Source organism: Symphodus melops (assembly GCF_947650265.1).
Source record: "Symphodus melops genome assembly, chromosome: 17".
NCBI lineage: Eukaryota > Metazoa > Chordata > Actinopteri > Labriformes > Labridae > Symphodus > Symphodus melops.
Window position 1 is genome coordinate 3280646 of NC_136707.1, and position 15827 is coordinate 3296472.

The 15827-nt window shown below is 39.8% G+C and overlaps 1 protein-coding gene across 3 annotated transcripts in view; it reads right to left on the reverse strand.

Moving 5' to 3' along the window:
* Positions 1-15827, reverse strand: part of LOC306838857 (somatostatin receptor 3) — a 28592-nt gene that overhangs the window by 4813 nt on the left and 7952 nt on the right. The window contains exons 1-3 of one of the 3 annotated variants that reach the window (XM_079367238.1): positions 12940-13048; positions 9423-9531; positions 7220-7397 (exon numbers count right to left, since the gene is read on the reverse strand). The gene's annotated coding sequence lies outside the window, so the exon portion shown is untranslated. Of the gene's footprint in view, positions 1-7219; positions 7493-9422; positions 9532-12939; positions 13049-15827 lie in introns of those variants that run through there. The other 2 variants (XM_079367237.1, XM_079367239.1) reach the window with 2 other exon arrangements.

The following is a 15827-nucleotide window of genomic DNA, read 5'->3' on the forward strand; positions in this document are numbered from 1 at the left end:
CACACATTTGTTGCCCAAGGACAGATGGAAGGTCTGACATTATTGCTAACACAGTAAGTGTTGAAGGTTGTTCTTTCTCTTCAGAAAAAGCAGGCACGCTCTTGTGTTATGATAAAACATTTAAGGTGTTTGGGACAAAATTAGATTTGCCTCTTTATGAATTCAGAAAGAATCAGGAGAGACAGCTGCTATTTTCTACCACGACTTCACCATTTCAACAAGAATCCAAAGGCAAGACATCAAAATGTGCTTCGCAGCTTGTCCGTTAATGGATATGACAGATGACAAAGATGTTCCAGCCGTGTTTTTGAAGGTAAAGATGCTTCCAACACTGCTTGTGATTCAGTTATTTGTTAATTTTTGTGAAAGGCATTTAATGTCGGTCGATCAATGTGGTGATATGGAGACAGGTGAAAAATGTTTGATCCTGATAACATCAACAAGTGATTTATAAATTATAAAGCTTTATAAATTAAAAAGATTGCTTCCCCACACATGATCGATGGTGATACTTTACATTTCACACTGGCGAACATGAAGTGGGACACTGAGAGGAGGCGAGAGGTCTCACACTCGATAAATATCTCAATTGGTAAGTTCACACTCTCACTTTCATCCCAAGCCTTGACTAAAGCTAATATCTGCACCACTAGCTAACATAAGGCATACTTGCAATGTGTTATAACAAACGATAACTGTTTCCCTTCAATTACGACTCTCGTACCCCAACTGTTGCTTCAATTCATAAAATGCATGCAAACATTCATGGACCAAAGAGGCTTTCAAAATGTGAACATCAGCTATAGTTTGTGTTATAGCATCTCGAAAAATGTGGTCAAAAATCACATCTGTGTCTGGTTAAAAATTGTAATGACACTTTGTTGCGTGCCAAGATGCTGTGTGCAGGGTGTAAAGAAGGGTGCTTATTCTTTTTGGATTAATCCGTACGTCTATGAAAAGAAAGTCATTTCCTCCTGTTTCCCGTCTTTCTTATGCTAAGCTAGTTTTTGCTTTATATTCAGCAGACATGAGTGGTATCAATCTTCTCATTAAAACAACATCAGATGGGAACATCCACAAAACCTCAGATACATTTTATCACTAAATCCAAAATATTAAGTGATATCCCTTCATATAGATACAGGCTGAAAAAGATCATTTATTAGCTGCATGAAAGAGGATTCAATCTTACACCACTATAGAGGCATCATAAACTCTGTTTCATAGGAAACATAAAATTGTTTTGGTTTTTTGCACATCTCCTTCAATCAAATCAGATTTTTTTTTATGCTTTTGGAAAATCAGAAGAGAGGAAACCACAGATGTGCCCTGAGCTCCCTGATGGACTTCATCAAATAAACCCTGTGAAAGCTTATTGTTCCCACTGTGGTGACAGGGTCTGTAAACATCCATCCAGTTTTTTCTGTCTGATCGAAGCTCGAACGCGAAAAGCACAAAAAAAAGAAAAGAAAAACCAACTTAAGCAGCAAAAAACAAAAGAGCAGAACGGTTTCTTCAACTTCCAGCACACTGACTGTCACATTTATCTTTTTCCAATATCTACAATTCCTCGTGATTACGGAGGTTTCACATTGCACTTGGCAATTCAGATCACCATGGAAACCGGAGGAAGAAAGAAGAAGACACAAGCGTCGTAAATCAAAGGAAACCAAATAAACTGCAAGAACAGGAGAACCCTCTCGACTCCTCAGAGAACGCTTCACAGGGAGGAAGAAAAACACTCGACACGTCGGGTCAACGATATATAGAATCTCTTCAGCAGCAGCTCGGGTCAAGTTTGATTAAAGGTGCATTTCTTAAGTGATGGTTGCACGCTGAGATGATATTCCTCCGAAATAAAAGCTAATGACCCCAATCCAGCTATAATTAAAAAAAATGCAAATAGGTAAACAGTATGATGTAGGGAAGTCATGCAGTTTTTAAAGGAATGCATCAGAAATAATGGCTCCGACCGTGAGTCGACAAACAAGCATTTTGAAATGAGTTTTCTTCTCTTAAGTGCAGAAAAAGCGTTTCTGTGTTGTTTTTAGGTCCTGACAGAAACGAATAATTCATGTGCCCTGAAAAAGAAATGAAGAAAATCTGTCATCTCAGTTCGTAAGTCTGTAAAAACGTTGTCTGTCTGCCACGAGGTACCAGTCTGATACAACAAATCACGCCTCCCTGTCTCCCTGCTCGTCCTCTCCCCCATGCATGCACAAGCCCACACTCGAAGCATGAACGCTGCTTTTCAAAACTCCTGTTGTTGCTGATCCTGCAACAGCTGAATGTTGATGTCCATGTCTTTGAATTCACTCCTTGCAATGACGTGGAAGCCTGATGTGTGGAAAAACAGAGGGAGCTCCACATACACACACTCAAGCATGCACACACACAAGCCAGTTCTCCCCCGAGCCTGTCTCTCCCCTGTAATTCATGTGTTACCTCTGAGACGTTATGTGTGAGAATATAATGCAGTAAATGTACACTCCTACAGCCTGAATAGTGAAGTTTAGTTTATAGGACTTTTCATAGGATTAGCATAGACTCAATGATATAGGTTTAACTCACCTCCTTAGGGTTTGCCATAGGCAGAATGGCATGTCGTGCCCCGGCCTATCACAGTGATCAGCCTATTCTTTTATTTTCTTGGTCACTAGCAAATTATCCCGCGGTCAGGAGAAAAAAGCCTCTCCTTATGTTCTCACTGAAACCAGTAACATTGAAAAAAAAGAAAAACAACTGGAGATCTCATGGAAACAACAAAAACATAAATAATAGATAATAAAATGTACAGATTCAGTCCGCTCAGGTCTTCAGTCCTGTTCTTCTGGGGATAAATATACATATAGTATATTTCCTGAAGAAGGTTCAGATGACCTGGTGAAAAAATGTTGTAAACTCAGATTGTCTCTGAGCTTGACTGTGGGGGGGGATGAACAGTCAAATTGTTCAGAGAAAATCCGCCTGAAACTATAAAAGACAAAGAGAGACTAAATTGGATTTTGAAAGATTAACCCAGTTAAAAAACAGCCTTGAAGAGGCAGACACAAAGTGCCAGCAAAGTTATGAGCATTTGTTGTCATTAAAGCATTTGATTCTCTTAATTATGCTTTTCAGCAGGAAATGAATAACTTGATAATTACGTTTAAGAAGAAAAATAGAAAATGAAAGAGACTAAACCGAGCGCTCCTGTGAGGACTGAAATGAATCATCGTGCATGTTAAAATCAAAGTTGATTAGTTCATATGGAGGTTTTACTTTAACAGACGGTTTCTCCTCTGGGTTCAGTCAGACTTACTAAACTCAGGAGAATCATACAGGAGGAGATTATTGCGACCTCGCTGGAAGCTTTCTGACCTTTTCCTGTCTTACTGATCCTCTGTGTGAGCATGACAACCTGATGAACTGAACAAAGAGGGAAAAAAAACATCATGGCAACAACAACAACCTGCGATTTTTCAGGAGAACAGTGGGAACATAAGCTTCTATCACACGGGATCCTCTTTTCATAAACCTGACAGCAGCTTCAAAAGTCGATCACAAGTCAGAATGAATCCTACGAATGTTTTCATCTGTTTTAACTTTAACACCGTACAAGTATTTCTTCTCGTAAAGCACCAGGAGCATGATGGGATATGTCAACAGGAAACTAGCTGTAGTCTGATAATAGTGACCATGAACGACATTGTCTTTGTAAAAACCTTACAGGCTGTGACTAAGCAGTCAAAAGGCTGGAGGAGATGTCATACTCCAGCCGTAAAGCTAATTCATTAGCATTTCATTCCTTGTTTCCTTAATTGGAAAGCTACAGGTTTTTAGGATATGTGATTGACAATCGCTAACTGAGAAGTACTCTGTCAGAATGAAAATCATGAAGTCCGTTACCCCGTGAACGTGCTAAATAAGAACAAACGTGTTAATTAGGTAGTTTTAGAGGTGCTGCCAAAATGCATTATGATTTCCATCAACTTCTGCCTCTCGTTCGCCCGGCAGCCTGAACCCAGCTGCTCCACATTTCAGAGAGAGAGAGAAGAACAGAGTCACATGGAGAGGAAAACCAAACGATACTGGGGGATAAATGCTTCTGTGCTGCTTGTCGGTGTATTTAAAAATGTAAAAAAAAAAAAGAAAAAAAAAAGACATGACTATCTGCAGATTTAACACAAAGTGACAGGAAACATCTTGAGCCTCACCGTATAGTAGCCATGTTGGATTTTAACTTGGACTACTTCCAAGTAGGAATTCCAACTGAAGGACAGCGTTCCTGATGACGTTATCAGCCTGGAAACTTAAAATATCCGACTTCCACATCAGGCTAGCTGTTTCCCCTCGTCATTTTCTTCTTCAGTCTTTACACGATGCTAAACTGAGCTAAGCTGTATTAAAGCATGTATGAATCAAAGAGAGCTAAATGGCAACCAGCAGTTCATTAGAAGGATTCACATATTTAAGCTTCTTGTGGACATGTTACGTTACCTGTCCAAATAACTAACCCCTATTCAAAAGTGTGAGAGTCAGCAAACTGAATACGCTTTAGGTTTAATTTATGTCTTTAAAGACTTCTTATCCTATTCACTGCATAAGAACCATAAAGAAAACTTCCAAACATGCACTTGAGAATATTTGGCTCATTTGAATTAAAATGAGACTTCATTGAAACCAAAACTCAGCTCAGTGAAGAATTGGAGGTTTGATGTTTGACAAGAGTTGAAGATGAAAAACGCTTAAACCTGTGGAAGCTACAAAAAACAAGCTAATGTTGATTCACTCTTGCGAAGGCTGCCGGCTCCAAATTTCAACAGCTTTTCTGCCTTTTTGACTCCGAATTAAGGAAATTTTTGCCTAAAATGATGCTGGACTGACTCAAGTCTGCCTGCGGAGTGTGTGTGTGTGCGTGTCTGTGAGTTTGTCAGATTCACTCTGTGCATGGACAGATGATATCTTAATTGCTTTTTGCGCATGAATACATCGAGCCTTTTTCATCCTTCATGATCAAACATGAGATTATCTCTGGGTACTTGGCTTTTTATCACGTTTTTTTAACACACTTTTTCTCCATTTAAGATATTAAAACAAAACAAAATTGAATGCAGCATAACGTTGTGAGGGGGAGACATTTTTACACACTGTAACACTCTGAACTAAACCGAACAGATCTTCGTGCTCAAACACATCCGGGGACATTTGACATGTACGATTTGATTCCTGTGGTGAGGTGGATCGAGGGTAGATCATGTGACAGCTGCTCAGTACCAGGTGGAATGGTCAAGGATGAATTCATTATTACACAGCCTGTTGATGCAGAACACAAGGCTACCTGCTGCCACATACAATGAATGTTTCAGTGTCTGTCATATAATAAACATTAATATTAAGGCACCAAATAACGTGCTAGTCCCAATCGGTCAACTTACCTTTCATTATTGCACAATTTGATTAAGGACGTGACAATACAGAATATACTATAAGTTGTGTTGGAAAAATACACTTACAAACACTATAAAAAAAGACAAAAAGACATCTAAAACATCTTAAAATAGACTGAAACAAAGAGGGAAAGCTACAAATTGGGGATAGATACAAATCAGCTTTAAAGACACGACACAGAAACTACAAATCAACCACAGAGACAGAAAAACTTCCAGCTGGAGACGCAAATAAATCACAAAGACAAACAACAAAGCAACACAAAATTACCACGGATACTGAATACGAACAACAGGATTAACCAGCCGAAGAGAAACGCTACCAGGGGACCGCATATTAACCACAGAGACACAAATAAAGGAGATTTAACAAGAAATAAAAAGAGATTTCCAGAACATTAAGAAGTAATGAAAAGCCATCGCTGTGACTGAAAACTACCAACGGGAGACCAACCAACCAACTCTCAAAATGACCCGTGTGTGAAACAAATCAACCACAAAGAAACAAAAATTACCAACATTACAAACATTTTGGGCAGCAGCAGCTTAGTCTGTAAGGACTTGTTTCTGGAACCGTAAAAAGTCTCCGGTTTAAGTCCTCGTGGGGCCCCTAAAAAAAAGGGAAGTTGGTCTGATAGTTGGAGAGATTTCAGGCAATTTCCAGAGTACTGCCGAGGTGCCCTTGAGCATGGTACAACAGCTCTGGTGCGCTCCCTGCATTGAAGTGAAGCAGCTCCACTCCGACATGTTGATGGTAAATGGACTTTTCTAGTCTTCTGACTACTCAAAGCGCTCATACAAATTCAAACCCAATCACACACTGATGGTCGAGGCTGTTTTGTAAAGTGACCATCAGAAGTAATTTAACCCATTCACACACCAATGACAAAGCAGTGGGAGCAACTTGGAGGTAAAAAGTTTCCTGCCCAAGGACACATTGGACATGTGGCTGCAGGAGCTGGGGGTCAAACCCCCAACCTATACCAGTTGAGAGACAACTGACTCCACCAACTCAGCCACAGCCGCCTGCGTGAGAAGCCATAAGTAACAGAGTGTAAATCAGACTTTCCCTCTGGGATTAGTCAAATAAATACAAAACAACAAAGTAAAACATCCACAGCAATGACACGGATCAACCACAAAGAGACAGACGATTAACGGACGAACTACAAAGACACTAAACACCCGCCATCACCACACTGACAGACCAAAAGGTGAGTCTTAAAACAACCCCAAGCTATAAACCAAGAGACACAAACAAATCAGAGACAACAAACCTACAAACAAGAGGAATGAACAGTAACACTGAAACATACAAAAACACGAGGAAACGAAATAACTGAAAAGACAAAAAAAGAATCAAACAACCACAAAGATAAATAAACCTAAAACAAATGGCCATATTATATTATCGTTTCTATACAGGCTGCTTGGAGAGAAACGTGAGAGCTCGTTCAATGATGTATATTTTATTTTTTAGAATAGACTATAACTTTGTGAAATAAAGAACATGCTTCTTCAAAAACCATTGAGGATAACCATCTTTAAACTTGAAGATGTCTCCCAACCCTCCGCAGTAGTTTTTTCTTCTTTTTGTCGTGGTTTGCTGATGTTTGAGGAGATCATCATTGTCTCAGTGAAAAGGTGAGCTGACACTTCAGAGCAGTCACTGACACATGACACACTGTGTGGCATTTTGAACGTCCATCTGATTTAATAGCGTATAGATGTTCCTGTGGGTCGTGTAAAGAAAAAAAAAAAGAAAATCAGTATGAATGATGCAAACTCACCTGTGATGTGAAAGTCGACACCCCGCTGTGTTCCGGTGATTCAGGATAAACGATGAAACACCGCGAGATAATCAGATTGATTTATTCCCCGGTCAGAAGGAGTTGCATCTCCTCCTCTGCTCCTCTTGTATGTTCTCCAACAGTTCCCCTCCGTCTAGTCTAATCCCGGGATGTAGCTCTGAAACATGCGCAGAGAGACACTCGAGGCTGCACCGAGAGAGTCTGTGACACTCCGCAGCATCGGAGCCAAACTGAGCGCAGCATCGTCTCAGTCTGTAACCTGGTAACAGACTGAGCACACACACACACACACACACACACACAGTAGGACAGTGTGTGTGTGTGCGCGCGCGCGTGTGTGTGACACAGAGAGAAAGTGTGTGCATGTAAAAAAAAATAAAAATATTACTAACTATGAATATTAATTAAAATGAAAAAAGGCAAAACAACTTCAAATGAAAACGACTCCCAGGTCTGAGCCTTATCCCAGTTTTGATCATATTTGGGGTATGGGTTCACATAAATATTAGCTGAAAATGCAGTCTCAACTTAAAGGCAGGGTAATTTTCTCCAGATACACCTTTTTAGATTTTGGTTGAAAATGTCTTTAGGTCCTGAGAGTAATTAATAACTCAAGTTCTCTGAAAAAGAAACAAAAACAAACTGTCATAGCTGTTGTAAACACGTAAAAACTTGGACCACGTTTTATAAACCAATCACAGCCTCTCTACTCCATGCATGCATGAGCTGAAATCCGATTCTGGACCGATGGCGCTTGTGCATGTAAGTGAGGGGCGTGGCTTTTAAGGGAGCACAGAGGGAAGGTGGTGGGTGAATACGGAGAATGGAGAGGATGCTTCTTTCGAAATCGTGCTAGTTTTCGAAAATGACCAACCCTGCCTTTAACAACAGGCTGAGAGCTGGAGCTGAGGAGGGTTTTAAGTTTGGTCTTTACACGTCGCCCAGCTGTCAATCAGATAAGCTTCGCACCTTATTGTGAATAACGCTAATCCTTCATAAAATCAAAACAGGAGACTGTGTGGGGTACAAATTCAATGTGTGCCCATAGAGACACGAGCCTATCAGATCCTATTTCGTTTGTTGGAAACTTCTGCTGCTGGTGCCTCTGCAGCCAACCTCAAGCGACAGTAATTAATAATAATAATAATAATGATAGCTTGGATTTATATATTGCCTTACAAGAAACCAGAAAATGTAATAAAAACCAAAGACATCATAGGCACCTAAAGGTTCATGCAATTAAGACTGTGGTTCAGTTGTCCTTAGCCTCTGTGATAAATAACAGCTGACATTTTAATTAGATTTTTTTTAGTGTGTGTGTCTCTGAGTGTGTGTTATAGTGCTTTGTTGCTGATCAGCTGATTGCTGCCTTGGGGCTCACAAAAAAAGATGCTTCTTCTTTCTTTTCCTGTGATGTGTATTGATCGAGCCCAAAGTGTGGCAAAAGAACAATAGATGATTCCCTCTGTGACTCATGATCACCTCTGCAGAGCGTCACAATCTGACCTCGGCTAATAGAAAAAGTTCTAATCTTCATTCTGCAGCTCAGTGGCCACCCCAGAAAATGTTCACGGGGGTGGCTGACAAAAACCAAAACCAAAACCCGCCACACCTGTCAGGTGGATGAAGTATCTTGTCAAAGGAGAACACTGACAGAGACTTAAACAATTGCATGACTAAAACAGAAAAAAAGAGATTTTTTTGTACAAATAAAAAGTCTTCCATCTTTGATTCCTACTTAAAGAGAAAATTGGAGCAATAACAGTGTAAGTGTATATTTTGTATTTTTGCATGTGTTCAAATTTGTGCATCTGTGTAGATCAGTGTATGCACTTGGAGATTTGTTATTCGTTTGTAGATTAGTGTACACATTTGTAGTTTTATTTACACATTTGTAGTTTTATTTACACATTTGTGGAGTTGTTTACTCATTTGTAGATCTATTCACACATTTGAAAATATTTTTGAGACAATCAAAGCTCCACATCTACTTTATTGACTGAGCTAAACAAGCGCCCCTCAAAAGAAGAGCCAGATGTAAACTGGTCCTAAAAGAAATGTCAATTTTAAGATCTAATTATTCAGCCTGGAGCCAGATTATCACACAAGTAAAGCTTTCACATTACAATCTGTCAGTATATCAAGTGTGTGTGTGTTTGTGTGTGTGTAGTGGGAGGGGTACCGGGCCTCAGGGACTGATTCCCACAGCGTCACAAAGGTCAAAAAACAGCCCACGTTCATCCTGCTGCCTTCATCAGAATAAACAGCATCTGTAAAAGATCAACTGGATCCTGCAGGAGAGAAAAACACAAACAAGAAAACATCGATGTTGTGCAGAATGCCTCCATATTCAAGAGAGATTAGCAGTGTGTTCAATCTGAAACCATTGCTCATATGAAGCCATGATTTATTAACCAGCATGTTTCTGAGAGGCTCTTTGACCTTCAGCTTTTTGATGCTTTTTTTTATTTAAACTGATGAGCTCTCTGCTGGTTACCTTCAGGATTCTGTTTTACTTAATTGTGGACTAGGACACAAAACGCTAAAACAAATATCACACGTTCAATGATTCAGTAGAGAGAGAACATTTCTCAAATACATTTAAATGTATTTTTAAATCAATGTAATACTTCTACTCTCTGACTTTTAGGTAGAAAAATTGTTCTTATTACACATCTGTATTTATTTGACAGCTGCTTTAGATAAAGCACAACATGGACGCTTGCTTTGGATGGTTACCTTAAAGATCCTTTATTCCTATTTTAATTTATTTTCTGGTGGGAGTGAAAAGACACATTTCAGCCTCTGCCTAAAGTGGTTTGTTTAGCTGCTGTCTCTGTAAGGCCCCTCCTCCCTTTGCCTGCTTCTTCTGATTGGCCAGCTCTCTGGAAGTCTCTCCAGGAGGTCAGAACGCTGCACGGCGCAGCCAATGAAAATGGCCTCTAACTGCCGACAGAGGCTTGAAGTCGCCTGGTGAAAGTCTGGCAGAACCATCAGGCGTTTAGCAGAACAAACCGTTTATTGACGCTGCAGATTTTATCATCGGAAAACTCATACATTTACCTCATGAGCTAAAAATGATGACATCACCAAAGTTTCAAATCAAGTTTGCATTTCCACTACAGACTGTATAAAAAATGGACACACTAAAGAGGCCAAACAATGGAGGTCGCCATGTTGAGCGCCAGCTTCTTTTATCAATTGCTTCCAAAGAGGAATGAGTGTTTGAAGCAACAGGAGGCCTCCCAGAAGGAGCTTCACCGTAAGTACTGCTCTGATATTGATCCATCAGTTTAAACAAACCGTAGATCATTAAGCAGACCGAGGACTTTACTTTTGATGCCTAAAGGCCATGTGTGCTTTAATACTTCATTTTTTATTTCTTAACAAAGAATCAGCAGTAATTCAGATGTTTTGTTTGTAACAGAATATTTTTTTCCATCATCGATTGGAATCTCTAAATATCAAATTGTCATCATCAAACTTCTTCGGCTTCACCCCAGATCTGTGAACAAACGTCTGACTGACAAATGTTCTCGAGTTTAAAGGTCGACCTGCTGAAAGTCTGACAGCTTTCACACCCGAACGCGCTGTTGGTCTCTATTGATCCTGAGATTAATGAACCCGCCAGAGATCGAATGTCTGACATTTAATACATTCATTAATTTAACGTTCAGGAAGAGGTCAAAAGGGAAACAACTTTCAGCATCTTGATAAATTCTCACATACACTAAATCATCATTTGTTTTCTAAACGTTTGTATGCTCAAGCTAAGTACTTTCATCACACCTTGATTTTTTTCTTGATTGAACTTTCATCTTATTCCATGAAACAAACAGTTAATAATCTTAAACTCAAACACGGTTTATCTCCAAACAGAAGTAACTTAGGGTGGAAATATGTTGTTTGTATGTACACACTTTATAATATTCTGTGTATTTAAACCGTGCGCCATTCTTTCACAAACACTCCTGAAAATGTCCAGAAAAACTTTAGGCAAAAATCGTAAAAAAAAAAGTCTAAGTTGCTTTTCACACATGTACCTGGAATAAAAAAAAGAAAAGAAAGAAAGACCGCTGGCTTGACCGCCCAAAGATGGAGGTCAAGCCGAAATATCAACAGGATTTCCCCCCCACTGTACATACACAACAGAAATGTTACTTTAGGGGGCTCGAAGGTAAAATTCTGCACATAGGGTAAAAAAATATGTTTGTGTGTTCAAACTGAACAAAACACAAACGAGAGAAAAGTTTCTTTTTTTATGAGACACTTTAATTAAAATCTATTCTGTTTGTCTGCTCTTCTCCATCAGGACTGTTAATGGGCAGAATAAACAGATGAAAACACCGCCTCGTTCCCCCGCGGGCTTCAGAGGTTTTATTTCATCGAGGTTTACGGAGGGAACATTTTGATTATTAAAGGCTTTAATTAGGGACAGAGTAACAACAACATGCCGTTTGTTAGCAACTTTCAAGTGCCCCACAGGAAATCTTCCCCCCAGTAAACCCACCAACACTACAACCACCACGATCACAGAACACAGGCACTGTGAAAGGTGCTGTGGCAAAACCAGAGCGAGAGCTGACCTGATTTTTTGCTAATGCACTTACTGCCCTGCGCCCTCTACAGATCCTGGGCCCTGGGCAACTGCCCAGTTGCCCTAATGGTTAACCTGCCTTGATTTAAAAATCAACATATATGTCCAAATCCTGATTTTTTTTTCTTACCCGTTATCTGTTCTGTGACAAATAGTTTAATGATAAAACTATAAAGCAAGAGTTAAATGTTGAAATGTGTCTGTCTACTGCTGAGGCTGAACGTCCATCTCTGTCCTCCAAATAAACACTGAAGCAGTGTCTCGCTTTCTTTATCTTATCTGACAGAAGCAGCTGCGGCTCAGATGAGACAAATCTCTTTTCCAATAAGTCTCTTTTTTTCCCCAGACATCACAGTTTCCCAGTTTGATTTAATGCGTCCCAAACCTGTGTGTGTGTGTGTGTGTGTGTGTGTGTGTGTGTGTGTGTGTGTGAGCGCGCGCACCTCGGCTGCTCACATCAGATGAAAACGACTGAAACACAAACAGGCTTCAACAGAAAGAACATCAAGTGGAGGCAGTGATTCTGAATCTGTTCATTTTATCCGTTTGTGTCCACCGATTAAACTAATTGAAACAGATGTTTCAGGCTCCACTGCGTGTTTCATATAAAGGCTTCAGCTCCCTGTGATCAGATCCTCATAGACTCATATTAATCTGCATTTTTCACATGTGCAAAACACAAAATATAGTCACACTTTTAATTTAATGGTTAAAAGAACCAATGCCATATCTCTGTGTTGCTCTGTACATTTTCTCTCGTATTTCTTCAAACACAACATTTGTTTTCTAGGTTTCTTCCTGCAGTTAAAAGACCTTGACCCTTTTACATTAGTTTGTTCTCGGCTGTATCAAAGTCCATTGGCTGAAAATAGTCTTACTCTGAAAGCACAGATCATGTGTGTCCTTCTCTTCCTCAGGTAAGGAGGGGGAGGAGACACTGTGGACATTCTTTCGTTTATGCTCCTTCGGTCGAGCTGCTGTATTGTCATGACTGAAATAAAACTACCAAGGCCAAACACATGAGGCTGACGCTTTTTATAAAGACTACTTCTGCCCTAAAACAAAAAGGTTTATTTAAACAAAAAGGCAAAAAAATACTTACAACAAATGTCCAAAGTTCATCCCAAACAACCAAAAAAATCCACAAGGAGAAAAAACAAAAGTAATCCACAGAGCAGAGGGAGACGAACGACTTATTACAAACTACTGACTACAAAAGACAATGAACTGACACAGAGGGGAAGAAACACTGAGACTAAACAGACATTGAGTAGACACAGGTGAGACAAATCGGGGCAAACACAGAGAGGCAGGAAACACTGAAGACTACAAAATAAAACATGGAACACTGAAGAAACAGGAAACTGAAGGATGGAAGAAAACACAGAAACAGGGAGAGGACATTACAGAATAAAACTCTAAAGACTGAACAAGTAAACCCCAAAACACTAAGAAACATTAACACACATCAGCGAGACCAGCTTCAATCATCATGCATCTGATTTGGAAACTACGAATTAGAAGGTATTATTGAAATCTTGTTTTATTTTTTAAGCGTTCGATCAATTTCATAACTAAACAGAATATAGTTATGGACCCTTGATCGTACTTTCCATCACTTTATCAACTTTACGTCAAACAGGCACCAGAAGAACAACATCTTCAGAAAGGGAAAGTGATGTTTGCACGTGTTTCTCTTTAGTCCGGCGTGAGCTTGTAATTCTCCTGAGATGTTTGTGCAGCTGCGCTCACGTGACGCGCGCCGTCCGACGCAGCAAAAGCGTGCCGCTGACAGACAGCGGCGTGCACGTGGTATGTGGGGACTGGATGTAAGTGTTACATGTTGATGGTGATCTGTTCCAGTGCTGCATCAATCCACATGATTCATACAGCAGCTCAGATACTCTGCGTCTTCAAATGTTCAACAGGTGCCATCTCTTTGCTTTTTGCATCATTTCTGAGGAACTTGACTTGCTGCTTTGAAGCTGTTGAAAATACACAAAGAAAGACTTTGTGACTCAGCTGTTTTATAATCTCTGACGAGGATCAAGCTGAATGGCGAATGCGGTTCAATGAAAAGCAAAGCAGAAGAGTTCATTTCTGTTGAAGAACGGCGAAACCTTCAGTCAGTTTTTGGCTCCGAACAACTTCAGGGTTCTGTGTTCGTCATTCTGTGAGGAAAAGATGAATAAAGAGTAAGAATACATCATGCTGCTTTTGTCCTCCAACCTTCAGGACTGAATCACATCGTCATCTTTAACCGAAACAAGACAAAAACAAGACAAAGGATCTTCACAAGGATCCAGCTGAATATCAGCGGGCAGGGCCACAGAAGGACGTCTTTGTTCGTGATGTTTTTTACACCAGTTTGAAACCGTGAAAAGAGAAAAGACAGGGGGAAAAAAAAGAATCAATTGGAAATCAATGCAAGCAGCGTAACTGCACTGACTTGGATGTTGAACAAATGGTTTGCAGCTGTCGGAATTTTTTTATTTTTAAAGATTGCACAAGGAAGCCATTCTTCAGGGTGCAACAGAAGGAAGGGTGTAGTAGACACTGAGCATGCAGGAATGAACATTTAACATTTATGAACCACCGTCTTAGTGAAACTCACAAAACATCAGATACTGTTTAATTATAGATGCAACAGAAACAGTTTGATGTCCTGTTAAAAGATTACAGCGGCTCAGTGATGACTGCTAAAGCCAACATGCTCAGGGCTGAAGACTATTTTGATTTCATTTAAGTTCAACTCAAAGGCCATGATGATGTTCTTAGTTTCTGAAGAGATGCTGGTGAAGTGACACAGAACGTAATATAAACATGTTTTCATAACAGACAGAAAAATATAACTAACAACTATTTGTTCGATAAAGTGCGAAGCTGTTTCCTGGATCCGGCACATTCCATTATAATCATTAGAGGAGTTTATGAGCAAACACCTGTTCTCAGCTCCAGAGCTTACTCTCTCACACAATCAAGCATGTCAACATATTTCTCCTGAAAGCGTATAAATATAGCCTGATCAGTCAGACAGCGTCAGCAGAGAAACAGATGTCCACATACTAGTTCAGTTCAATTTCTCTCAAATGATGAGCTCTGACTTGTAACTATATATTTCCATTGAGCTTTATTTGTAATACAAACCTGTTTGTTTTTCCTCCAAACAAAATTGGAAACTTTCAATGGGAATGAATGGGAATAAACCGGGAAATTACTAAATTGAAGTTTGGCCCTTAACAGGGAACTTAAATATAGTTGGGGAAATGTATTTTAGCCTAATCTTGATTAAAACAATCAGATTCCCATTTAGGAAGGTAAATAGGATGCAGGCCATCCCAGCATGCTTTGCAGGCTGTGCAGACCAAACACACCTTCTTCACATCTTTTTTGCCCTCATTGTGTCCCTCATTAATGAATGAAAACCAGTGAGTGGAAAAGATGAGTGTTGCATCTCTGAGCTTTTATGAATCCCTAAGGCAACCATCATCTACGTGCTTTAAAAGTTCTCTTCAGATGGGCGGTGTCACTGAGATTATAGGCTGTTTTATAAAGTCTGTGGCAACACGTGGAGCGTTTGAAATAACACTGTTACAGCAGACGGACTCGAGTTCATCATATACTGTACACGCCGTCCCTGCTTTCTGCCTACACTCCGCTGCTGTAAATAGATTAACATTAGCTACCGCAAGGTCTCCAATCAGACAAGGCCACATTTGCATTATGGATATCAGATTACTATGGAAACTAAGCGAGAAAAAAAACAAGCTTGGACCTCGAATACAAGGCTGAAGAATAATTTTAAGAAACAGATGAATCAAGTTTGCAATTCAAGCACACGGAGACACAAACATCGCAAAGCAAAGAGACAAGTGTGAGCTGTCTCACATCCTTGTCTTTTGATTTTGTTAGGTTGTACTGTGTTTATTTATCTTTTTCTTCTACCTTTGTATGTAATGTGCTGCTCAAATAGAATTTAATTGAATTGAA